We start from the raw sequence: 13021 nt of genomic DNA on the forward strand, positions 1-13021 counted from the left end.
TCACCCTAATCTCTCTTTGCTGCCTGTAAAAGGTTTTCTTTATTCATGTTCACTAAATTTAATTCCAAATGAGTTTGGATTTCTTAAGCCCATACATGTATGCTTGGACTAGTTTGTTTTTTTTTTTTAAATATTCTTCCACGCTCCCACTTCTTTTGTGCTTCCTTCTTTGCATTTTGAGTTTTGCCAGGTTCTCGTTTTTCAACTGTGCAGATATCCTTCCACCTTTGCTTGATTTTCTGCAAGACGGGATGAACAATGTTGGAACTTGGAGGAGGTGATCCTTGAAAACAAACCAGCTCTCCTGCATTCTTCTCCTCCTGGGCCAAATTCTTTGAGATTATTCCTAATAAAATCTTGAGTAGGGACCTATTTGAAAATTCTTCGTACAAAAGAGGTGATTCTCCCTCAGTATTTAGTATTGGTGCAGCCTCACCTTGAATATTGAATGCAGTTTTGGGCTTCACAATGTAGATAGGATGTTATGGTCCTTGAATATGTCTGAAGGGGGACAACAAAGCTGGTGACAAAGCTTGAAGCCACGTCCTGCAAAGAAATCTGAGGGCACTCAAGTGGCCCAGTCTGGAGAAGAGGAGGCTGAGAGTTGACTTCACTTCTCCCTGCAGCTCCCTGAGGAGGGGAGGAAGAGGGAGGTGCTGGGCTCTGCTGTGGGAGCCAAGGGCAGGATGGAAATGGCACAGAGCTGCTAGAGGGAGGTCAGGAGAGGTGTTTGGAAACATCTCTGTGCTGTGACGTGTCAGATCCTGGCACAGACTGCACGGAGATGTGGCTGAGACCTGTGCTGTCAGTGCTCAAGAGGCGTTAGGCATTGCCCTCAGTAATGTGCTGTAAACTCTGTTTAGCCCTGAGGTGATCAGGCAGCTGGACTCAGTGATCACTGTAGATCTCTTTCAACTCTTCCATTCCATCCCATCCTCCTATGCTCTTACGGGGTTCATTTTCATATTGTTGCAGTATAACTTTTTGCATCATACCAGTTTTGCATAAGCTGTGCCATGAATGCAGTGTGGGATTCAGCTCAGGAAGAGGTGGGCTGGGGATTATCTGCCCAAGTATTTCTTTACTCACACTCCTGTCAGGCTAGTGTTTGAAGTTGTCCCAGACAGCTAAAAATAGGTTTGTTTTGTTTTTGTTTTTCTTTTTGTTTTTGTTTTGCCTTAGGGGTTTACTACTCCTATTAGGAGTTGTTATCTTCTGCAAAGGAATCTTCCCAAATTATTTTCCGCCATCAGTTGATATTCTCACTCTTAACTGTTGTCCTCTGGTGGAAGGAGAGGTGTTTCTGGTGAAGGAAATGAGAAGTACCTCTCATTTGGGCAAGAATCCAGTCCCATTCTGCAGTTGAGTTGCTGCAAACCTTCCATGTAATGACAGTAACTGATAGATGATGCTAGTTTCCAAGTTTTTAAATCATTTGGTACTAAGCAGCATCTCAAACATCAGTTCTGTGAATATTCTGCTGGAATTTCTATGAAAAGATTCTAGCTGTAGTGAATTTATTATTTGTGTTCCAGATTTTTTACACATCTTTTTAGTGCTGACTAAATCTGAATTTCTTCTTTTTTAATAAATATTTTGTTTCCATGCTAATGTATTTTTATGCTATTTGAGCTCTTTCAGAGTCAGAAATGCAGGAAGAGGTATAGTATAAGCTTAATTGTACTTCTTGTGTCAAGCAGAAAAAGTAGCAAACATCTTAAGATCCAGTCAGGTGTTAGAAGGAGCACTGTTTTCATGTTGAAATAAAGTCATGCACTTGAGAGGCAGCTAGCTGATAGCTGAATGCTATGTTCCTGTTAAAAACAATGAGAAAGTTTGGAGTTTGAAGAGAGTTGGAGCTGAGCTGGAGAGCACTCCATCACAGCAGTGAGTGCTGGGACTGAGCAGTCAAATTGTGTTAAAACGCATACAGAAATGTTTGCATCCTGTAAGGCCATTCCGGGCATTTACCATTGCTTCGAAGACTTGCTTTGCCTGCCAAGGAAGTTGAGAAGAGTTTTATTTCAGTTTGATACAGAAGGTACAGAAGAGGGAAAAAAATACTTTTTCTCACAAGAGATCAAAGAGCTTAGTTTCCCTTTTAGCCTAGGGAAACAAAGGAGATGGGAGCCAGTCTGAGCCAGCTGAGTGTAAGAAAAGGCTCCTTCAGCCTGAGTGAAAGCTGAGCTCTGCAAAGGCAGGCAGGTAATGCTCCTTGATTGTTCATGTCTAGGTCATGATGCTTGCAAAGAGTCAGGCATTGAGACAAAGGTGGTTAACTCTCAAATACTGGGGGGAAAAAAAAAAAAAAAGGTAAACACTACAGCCTTTCCCCTTTCTCTTGCCCAGTATGTATATGCTTTTATACATCTGCTCACAAGAAAAGGTGTAGGGATTTTGCTGTTTGGATTTACAATCAAGCCAGGTTTCTATTGCATGAAGCACCCTTTTTTAGTAATGAGTAAGTTATTCACATATTCAGCCAGCTTATTCAGGGCCCTGAGAACTCTGACATCACAAAGCAGAAAAAATTATTAAATCTAGGGACATTAACAAAGCTGTCTTTTTCCCCTTATGTTTAACTTTTCGTTAGAGTCCTTATCTTACTTCATATGGCTATATGTATGCATTTTATATATATGTATACATTTGTGGTGTATATATACATATATAATATAAATGACACTACTTTGGCACCATGGGAGAAAAGTTCTTGCTTGTTACCTGATTTTTAACACAGGTAAATATCTACTGCATACAGATGGGAATTGTAAGCTCTTTGCTGAATATTGGGCTAGATTCTGTCATGATGAATCACAGCATCATAGAATCACAAAACTACAGGTGTTAGAAGAGAACTCTGTTATCACCAAACCCAACCTCCTGCTAAAACCCTGCAGCAGGTTGCACAGGAAAGTGTTCAGACAGGTTTTGAGTATCCCCAGAGAAGGAGAATTCAACATCTCCTGGCAGCTTCTTCCAGTGCTGTGTCACTCTTGGAATAAAAAGCTTTTTTCTCATGTTCTGATGGAACTTCCTGCATTTCAGTTTGTGCTCACTGCCCCTTGTCCAGTTACTGTGCACCACTGAAAAGAACCTGATCCCATTCACCTGACCCCTGCCCTTTATATTTGTATGGATTGATAAGATCTCTCCTCAGATGTCTTTTCCCCAGGCTGAACAGCCTTTCCTCACATGGGAGATGCTTCAGGCCCCTCACTGTCTCCTGGACTCTCTAAAAGTCCCACATTTGTCTTGTACTGGGAAGTACAAGAACAATGAACATGTAAGCTGAGCATTAGTACCAATGAAGTTTGAGATATATAGTCAAGTAATGGGCTTATCAGTTGAGATATGGAAAATGTCCCACTATATACTTCTAACATGTAACACATAGGAACTAATATGGTTATAATAGTCCACGAAGAGAGTGAGTCTGAGTTTTTACCGTGTTCATGGCCCCCTAGATGTGTGCTGAGGTTTTGACACTTAAGAGACATTCTTCAAGGCCGTGTATGGGTTTCAGTGGGGAGCAGTTAAATGCTTGTAACATCCAACTAATCAAAAACACGTAAATCATATCATTGAAGTCCTTTGGCGTGGTCAAAGATGAGTTATATAATGGACATGCCTTCTTCCCTCCTCCCCTTGTTTTTGTTTTCTTTTAGTCTATTTTATGAAGATAATGGGAATGGAGGATAAATAGGCATGACTGAGCGGCCAGGAATTCAGGCAGCTGCCTGCCTGCTGCCTGCAGCTTCATCCCTTCAAACCATATCCATGTGCCATATGGCCAGCCATACCCGCCAGCCCACATGCCTGCAAAGATGACAGCTGGCCAATGCCATCTTCAATGCTGGCAATGCACAGACACCCCTAACTCAGCCAAATTCTACTAAGCCTAAGAGTTGAGAATAAATGTTTGAGGTAATAAAAGAAGAGCTTTCTATTTACATATGAAACATCATTTTAATTGCATAGGCACACAGAGTTGTTCTTAGTTTTCATTTTGTTACCATATGATTTAAAGTTAAGGAAGAAGAAAAAGTTGTATATTTTGGGTTATGCATTATCTTTGTGCTAAGTGGATACCTGCGGAATTCTGGAAGATCTGAGGTTGACAAGGCCCTCCAGTTCCATCTGGCCCAACCCCTGCTCCAGCTGGAGCACCCAGAGCAGGGCGCCCACGTCCAGGTGGCTTCTGGACATCTCCAAGGAGGAGACCCCACAACCTCTCTGGGCAGCCTGTGCCAATGCTCCATTACCTGCTCAGCACAGAAGTGCTCAGGGGGAACCTCCTGTGCCTCCCGTGTTCCTATTTATGCCCACTGCCTCTTGTCCTGGCACTGGGCACCACTGACAGAGCCCAGCTCTGTCCTTCTTCTTGGAAACCACATGAGGAAGCCTTTGGGTATTTAGGGACATGGGGTGACATCCCTTCTAAGCCTCTTTTTCTCCAGCCTGAACAGCCCCAGTTCTCCCAGCTTCTCCTCAGAGGAGGGTGTTCCTGTCTCAGTGCACTCCAAACTCCATGAATCCACACTTTTCTGTTGGGAGTGAGCAGCATTGGTGATCCCAAAGAGGTTTTATAGTAAATCTCTTCATGCCAAATTGGAGATTAACATCAGCAGTTTAAATCAATCCAACCAGTTATTTTTACAGCCATACATTTGTAATCTTGCAGTAACATGTTTAAGCATGAGTGGGGTAATCAACTTGGCAACGAAGATAATATGCCTTTGTAACATGCAGAATAGAGCAATGCAGGGGGCAGAGTTAAGGGGGGCTGTTAAGGTGTTTTAGCTGTTTTTGGTCATGGTTTTAAGAATACAAAGCATTTTACTTTTCTATTGACTGCAAAGCATTTGACAGGATATTTGTATTGTATCAGTTACAGGTCTCAGCATCCTTGTTTTGTATTAGTTGTAATAAGACTTCTAAGGCAAAAGTCTCAGCCTCCAGTGGCTTCACAAAAATATTCTAAAACAATTTGTAATATGATTTTTATAAAAGTTAGATCCAAAAAGTGAAATCATTTTAGATGAAGGAAGATGTTATGCTCTTGCTGGAAATCACTGGGAAGAACAGACTCACGTTGGTAGCCAGCCAGTTCCATTTGTATTTAAAACTTGAACTTAAAAGTTGATTCATAATCCTCTCTGCTCGTAGCTTAGGCTGGCCTCTGAAGGAACCATAGCTATTATTGCTTGCCCGCAGTGTGTAACTTTCATCCACAAAAATGTATCTCAGTGTGCACGGTGAAACTTTAATTTGCTGCTGCTATTTTAAGACAGAGGAGGGAAAAAAAAAAGAAAAAAAAAGAGTCAGAGACAAAAGGGAATCCTTCCTTCCAGTGCAGCGTATTCATTTTCTCCTGGCATCAACGTTACCCAGACATGTTAACTCTGTCTCTCATGAGCAGCCCAACTCATGTAGCCCACATAGCCCACCTGTGTGGAGCCCCATGCTGCAAGGCTAGGCTTCCTGCCTTGCTACTGCCTTAGCATGCTTCTTTTGTGCTCTCAATCAAAACAGCATGATGAGCACAGCTGTGGGGAGCCCATGTTTGTTGTATTTAAGGATACACCAAAGAGGAGGTGTAGGGTAAGAATCCTGAGTTCCCATGTTTTCTGGCAGTCAGTAGGGAGTGTCTCACATTGCTCAACAGTTAATTACTGTTGCTATCACCTCCTACACTCTGCTGTAACTCCTAAGGAAATCAGCTGATTGTGATTCTCATGCTAGCAAACATGAAAAATATGTTTTTGGACTCCACAAAACAAATGTGAACAAATCTCTTCATTTTTTTGCCCATCACTAATGCTTCTGGGTGGACTATATGGCCCAGAGAACACACCTTTCTACACGGAGCATGCATTACTGCCCTCTGAATTGAAGTGAAGCATCTGAAGTCCCCATGCAGCCTGTGGTTTTGCGGTGCACTGTGCGCCAGGAGACTCCATCATGCAGAACTTATGCACAGCTCCTATGAGAAGTGGACCCACTTGGCACCCACTCAACAGTGTGTTACACGTTCTTGGAGTAGTGCACAAATTGTTTCCCAGGAAGAAAAAACAACCCTCATCTCTCAAGTTGCACAGAGCTCTGCCATCTGAATGCTATTCATCACTGTTTATAAGGAGAGTTTCCAGAACGTTTAATTGTTTTGCACACAGCTACTATACCTGAGGGCCTTATGAATGTGTGAGACAGCTGCTTCATCCTGTTCTGCCACTGCAGATACCCATTAAAGTTCAGGTTGACTAATGAAGTATATCAAAGCAATTTAAATAACTCTCTGTGATGGGCTGCTCTGTGAAATGCAGACAGCTGTGAGACATGCAGGCCTGTGGGATACAGGAGCTGTGCTGCCTGTCCCAGATTACAGGTTTCATAGACTTGCCCTGCATACCCTAAATACGTGTCAGGTGATCCCGATGGCATGTCGCCTATCACAGGAAGGCTTGTATGTTCCAGTAACCTTGAGAATTGTACCGGCAGTTTCTTTTCCCGTCAAAGAGAGGGAAATCTGAACAAGTGAAAGGATGGAAAGTGGCCCAGCATCCCACCAGAGAGCTCAAGAACCAATCACAGCAGCCACAAGAAAGATGGACTGAGAGGAGACAAAGCAGCTGTGCCAGCTTCCAGAAAGGAAGTCAGAGCCCCAGAGCACATGGGGCAAGCACACCCAGCGCCCCTGAGCACCAGCAGGGCCGGGCCTGCTGCTGGCCCCTGTCCGCAGGCCTCAGTGGGGTGAGGGTCTGGGTCAGGGCAGTGCAGCTGTGAGTGCCTGCACAGCTCCATCATCGTCCCTCTGTCCTCACTGCATCCCTGCAGGAGCTCAGTTCAGGCCTTTCCTGCTCTCCATCTACAGCCTCCTCTCACCACTGCTTTAATTTGCATCTCCTTTCTGCTGCACTCACATAGTTCCCAGAGTCGGGCAGACCAGGCCTGCCTGTGCACTCAACCCGCAGCCTTCACTCACGGGATGCTATTCACCAAGCTTTTTAGCTTAGAGCTGGTAGTCCCCTGCTTTTCAGACATCGCCCGCCTTTCCAGGCAGCCTCCATGCCATTCTTCCCCACCCTGGGTGCTCAGGCCACGTTCAAAGCAGCAGAACACGTGTGCTTAGCTCTGACAGCCATTTAGCAATGTGAGAGCTGAACTGCACCCACAGGATGAGACAGATGGGAGGAGAGTTCATTCACTTTTTCGTAACCTGTACATTAACATATACAAGCAGTTTCCAGAATAACATGAGCTGCTTTTTAACTCGTATTCAGTGCAATACTCTTCAATGAAGAAATAGATCATTAGTTCCCACACCTGTGGTTTTGTTTGTTAAGTCACTAGAAAATATTGTCCCAAAAGCCTGACATTTACATACTACTTTTGCGTTATAATCCTCTCATTTTCATTATTTTTTTCTCCAGCCACCTACAGCTCCTTAGAATCTTATTCTCACTGAGAAAAACTATCATGCAAAAGTTAGTTTATCTAAAAGAGGCTTAGTTAAACAGAAGTATGATTGAAGCATTGTAAATAATCAGGCACGTTATTCACTGCCATAACAATGTATTTTCCAATTCTATAACTTCACACAACATAGAACTGTTGCCACCTTTGTTCTTTATCCCGGTTTATAGATGCTACTTCTCCATAATCTTCCTTTACTCAATTTCACATTTCTGCCTTTCCCCCCACCATTTTCTAAATGCCATTTTGCCTTAAATCTAGGCCACTCTGATTGGGGTTACATAATTTCTTTTAACATGTTCTTCACTGCCTTGTCCTCCCTTCAGCACAATGACCGGCAGCCCTCCATGAAATGTATAAGTTCTGCTCATCCAGCATTGAGATATCACCTCTTTTTCCTCCAGAACTATTCATCAAATCTGGTCTAGCCTTTTTTTTTTTTTTTCTTTCCCCCTCACGCTCAGAGCTGATTAACTTTCTGATTAACTTTCATTCATTAATCACCCTTCCAGATGACTTTCTCCTCCTCACTTACTCCCATGTCTGTCACCTGTTTAATGAAAGTTGTCACACATTTTAAGATCATTCCTATGCTGAGATCTAGCTAACTACTGTTTATTTTGGCTTCTTGTGTTCTTATTTAACCTTTGCTTTTATTCTACCACCATGTCACTTCCCCTTTAAATCATTTTTTTCTTGCTTCAGCTCAATTCATGATTTTGACCTAGCCTGTGCAAGCAGTCTTTGTTCACTTGCTCTTTCAGCAAATATCTCCACCCTTTTTATGACCTTACTCCAAGCTGGTCTACCCAGGTTATAACTTCTCATTCTTATCAGATCTCAAGACCCACTTCTGTCATTAGATCCTTAGAAAATGAGTCAGACATTTGTTTTCGGTTACCTCTTAAATATTCATGAGACATTTTGCACTGTGCTCTCACCTGCATCACATGCTCTCACACCATCCTGGATGTCCAAAACCCTCATTAACCTAAACATGGGGAACTGACTGCAGCTGACAAACATCATGCCCTGCTTCTGCATGACCACATCATCCACACTCTTGTCCCATCTGAAAGGTTTTACCCATTCATTATATCAGGACTCATATCTTCTCAGCTCCAGAGTGTGGGTAGAGTAAATATACTAATGATTTAGTATAGTGGACAAACTTTCACCTATTTTAGCAGCAAAACTAAGTAGAATTTGATTCCATTCACAAGTGTATTTTAGGTTCAACAGCAAGGAAATAGAGAGGATATCTACAAAGAACTTGCACACAATTCCTCGACAGAGATGCTTGATGCTATTAAGAGCTGTTTGAAGAAAATGATAGCTGTCCCAGACCTGATAAAATCTGAGTACATGGTGCACAAAGCAGCTGAGATGTTGTCTCTGATCGGACTCTGTAGAAATCTGCAGGTACACAGATGTTCCCTGGCAGCCTGATCTGGTGGGTAGCAACCCTGCCCATGGCATGGGACTGGGGGTCAGTGGTCTTTGATGTCCCTTCTTACCAAGCCATTCTATGATTCCATGATTCCGTGATCCAATCAACATTATCCCACTCTGAGCCACTACCTTCTACAGGATTCCAAGTCATGGCCAGAGTGGGCAAGGCTGGGCAGAGCCAGCAGGAGCCCAGCTCCACCACCTCTATCAGCCTCTAGAGTCAGCAGCACTCAGGCTCCTGGAGGACGCGTAGCTCAGGGCAGGCCAAGCAAGCACAGAAATGTCCTGGCAGCTTGGGTGAGGGAATTCAAAGCAGTTAAAATTAGCCTTACCCCACCTCAGGTGGCAAGGAGGAAAGCTTTTGTGCAGGGCTGCATTGCTTCTTTAGTTTCCATGCTCAAAAATCCTGCCATGTCTTGGCAGAGTCTTTAAAAAAAAAAAAAAACAATATAATGGAAAGAATTTGTATGGAAACTATCCTGCTTTGTCTGCTTTTTTTTGTTTTTTGTTTTTTGTTTTGTTTTTTTTTTCTATGTCTAATCCATCATGCTTTGAAATCTCCAGCCCATTCTCAGCCTCACCACCTTTGCAGCCTGTTGGGGCTGGTAGGGAAACAAGATGTTTTCTTAGGAGCTCTAATCTAGAAGCCTTTTAACTGTTAAAGATTAACCATTAAAGCATTTATGGAAAAGCACACATTTTCCTGACATTTGACTCCTGCCTGCCTCATTCTGTAACTCAGCTATTGGTAATGCTTCAGTAGCCCACTCACACTTAGCAGGCTGGCAGGAAGATGAGCTCTAATCTTAAGTTGTAAGTACACAAATGCAGGGTGAAGTGATTTTCCTGACTGGGGAGGCACAAAGCCTGTGAGGACTAGCAAGCTTGTGTGTAATGCTGTTTTTCAGTGGTGCATTTTGTTGGAGATCAGGATTTCTGTGATGGTTTTTGTTGAGCTTCTTAAGTCCATCTTAGTGCTGCAGTGTAGGGGAGGAGGGCTGCTCATATGCCTGTACATGTAGGCAAATAGATGAATGCAGTGAATCAGGCCCAAGTGAGGAAGTTCAAGCAAAACAATAGCTTTTTAACGAGAAGAAAGCATGTATCTGTCTGGAAAAGTAATGGTCTGAAATGGTCTTTTTAGACATAATATGCTTCAGATAAGAAAACCCAATGCTGAGGCACTGGTAGCAGTTAGAATCATGGAGTTCTCTGTTGTAACAGACCTTCAAGATCCCCAAGTCTGGGAACCATCCTGACTTACTGGGTCCCATCACTAAACCTCCCTCAGTGCCACGTCTGCATACCTCTTGAATACCTCCAGTAATGGAGACTTCACCTCTTCTCTTGGCACGCAGTTCCTTGGCCACCCTTGAGCATTTGAATCCTTGCTAACATCCAGTTTGCATCTCCAGTGACGCAGCTTGAGACCATGAGACAGGTGTTGATGTTCATATTGAATATGAAGGGCCAAATAAGATCCAGATGCTCAAAACTTCAAAAACTTAACTGGATTCTCTTGCAAATTGACAGATATTGGGATCTTTCCTTTATACTTGCTGATCAAAAGTAGGTCTGAGGTCAGCAAAAGGTTTCCTGCGCAGCATTTTGCTCTGTACTTCCTTAGTGCTTCTGAGACATTTGCTTCCATCTCCATAAAATCACAATAGAAACCATTTCACCTATAATACCTAAATCACTTCTAAAGAAAGAACATGAGACAGGCTGGACTGCAAGATCAATTTGCTTTCAGGAATTTCAGTGGAATTTGAAATGGCAGTTCAATTTCTGCCTTAGAAAGAAAATTAATTATTTCTGTAACAAACTTTGCTGTGAAATCACCTGCATCTTCTAGCAGAATCAAATATCTGGGACAAGAACTAACCAAACCAACAACGAGAAAGTGCTGGGAAGGGAGTAAAGTTGTTTTCTCTTTATTATTTATTTTTAATCATTATTTTACTTTTTATTATTGTTTATTAATTGGCAGTATACAGGACTTCAATATCAAGATTTTTATCAAGATCTTAGGGGGATTAGGGAGCATGTCCTAACAAAGAGACCTAACTTCTGAACAGCTTCGTGTGTGGAAAAGCTGACACTAGAAGCAGTGAAGGTGCTTGGGGGTAACCACTATTTGCTTATCTTGAGTACTTGTCAAAGAGAGAAGCTGCCTTAAAAATGGTGAGAGAGAAGAGTAAACATGGCAATTTAGAACTTCCTCTGTGTCACAATGGCATCATATCTGCAGAGAGAAATTTCAGCTGCACTCATATGTATGAGCTTGTGCAGCATTTGAAACTTTTCATATAAGTAGAACTCATTATAAACTACAAAGTCTGAGATCAAGCTGAGGGCAGCTTAGAAGCCTGAGATGTCTCTGAAAACCTCATTGTAAATTCAGATTTCTTGTTCTGTCTCCTGTCTCAATTAGCAAAAGTGGGCACACTAAATACATTAACAGTTTACTTCATCTACTGTAGAACCTTTGGATATGAAGAGCAAGCTTCAGTGTACTCTCTAGAAATATTTATAAGCTATGTCAGAATGACAAGATTGTATTTAAAGGTTTTCTACTATCCAGTGGCTAAGCTTTGAAGGGAAACTATAGGATCACAGAAGTCATCCAAAGTTCCTTGCCTCTAAAAGTCACTTCTGTATATGTATGCGCATGTCACATGCACAGAAAAACTGTACCTCAACTACTAAACTGGGTGAAGAGTGTGGGTCTTGTAAACTTCCCTGGAAGTTTAAAAATCTGAATTTTTATCCAGCTGAAGAACATTGTCCTATGTATTACTCCATAGTAGAACACTGTTGACTAATGCAGGAGGTTCCCTGACCCATAAAAAATAGAAACTAAAACGTGCAATCTTCTTTTTAAAACTCCCAGGGTAGGTTTGTTTTTGTTTTTTTCTTTGTTTTTTGTTTGGGTTTTTTTTGTTTTGTTTTGTTTTTTTGTTTTTTTGCTTTTTTGTTTTTTTCCATAAGACTCAACATGCTGTTAAGAGTTGCATTAACCTCTGTTTGAGCTGTTCTTGTAACTCATTATTTTGCCTGTGGCTGCACTAGAGTGAGCGTTAAGGCATGTCAGAATGGGTGGAGATGTGAAAACAAGTCCTCTTAAAAGGATTTTTTTCTCAGCTCCTACCTACACATAAGAGTTAGATAATGCTCTGCCATCTGATAAGAAGCCACATCCCCACTTCCACCTGTTATTCTTGACCTATTTTAATTCTTGTCCCAACACTAAAGAAATTTGCAAAAGAGGAAGAATATCCGTTCCTTTTATTATGTGATTGTTGATTGCTGTTGTCCAGCATGTCCCCAGATGCAATTGTTGAGGGTGATAGGACAGTATTCTCCTTGGGAGAGTGATCCCAGTGTCAGCAAAGCCCCAGCATCCCCAGCCTCATCAGCATTTCCCAGTGCACATTGGGTGTCTCACTGTCACAACTAGTTTCTCAGCTAAAACAGAAGACCGGGAACTTTCTTTTTAATAAACCATTTGGATCACTCAGGTCAGACTTAAAAGTTTCATTTCTTTCTCCTGCCTTCCTTCCACATTGGCCTCAGAATCCCCTGCAGAGCATTCTAAGTTTCAAGGCAGATTCTCCAAGGCAGAATGAGTTTCTCAAATCGTATTTCTACTCCTATCTTTAAGCCTTGCCTTGAGCTCTGCTGTTTGATATTTCCACTGTACTTCTCTGTACACAAGAAGGAGACAGTTTTATCTCCAAAAAACTCATTGCTCTGAATTGTTGGCAGCGATTTTTTTGCTGGCTATTAAAATAGGGATTTTGAGCACTTTGGAAAAAGAGCTCTTAGTGCATCTCAGAAAGCACGTCCCATCTGATAAGCTGTGGCGTCTTTTAGTAGTGTTTGCCTAGAAGATCACTCTGTAGAAGCTGCCTTGAAGATCAATGACAGTATGGGAGCAGAAATGCATCTGTGCTGGGTTGTTCGTTTTGAACTATCTCTTTGTCTGTCATGTGGTCCACCAGATTTTTAATAATAAATCCAGGCCAGTAAAATGCCCAAGATGAGGTGGTACTCAGTCCAGCAATAGCCCATGCAGTTGCTGGACTAGCTA

Source organism: Centrocercus urophasianus, unplaced genomic scaffold (genome assembly GCF_019232065.1).
Source record: "Centrocercus urophasianus isolate 14NV4802_14NV808 unplaced genomic scaffold, USGS_Curo_1.0 seq_25, whole genome shotgun sequence".
Lineage (NCBI taxonomy): Eukaryota > Metazoa > Chordata > Aves > Galliformes > Phasianidae > Centrocercus > Centrocercus urophasianus.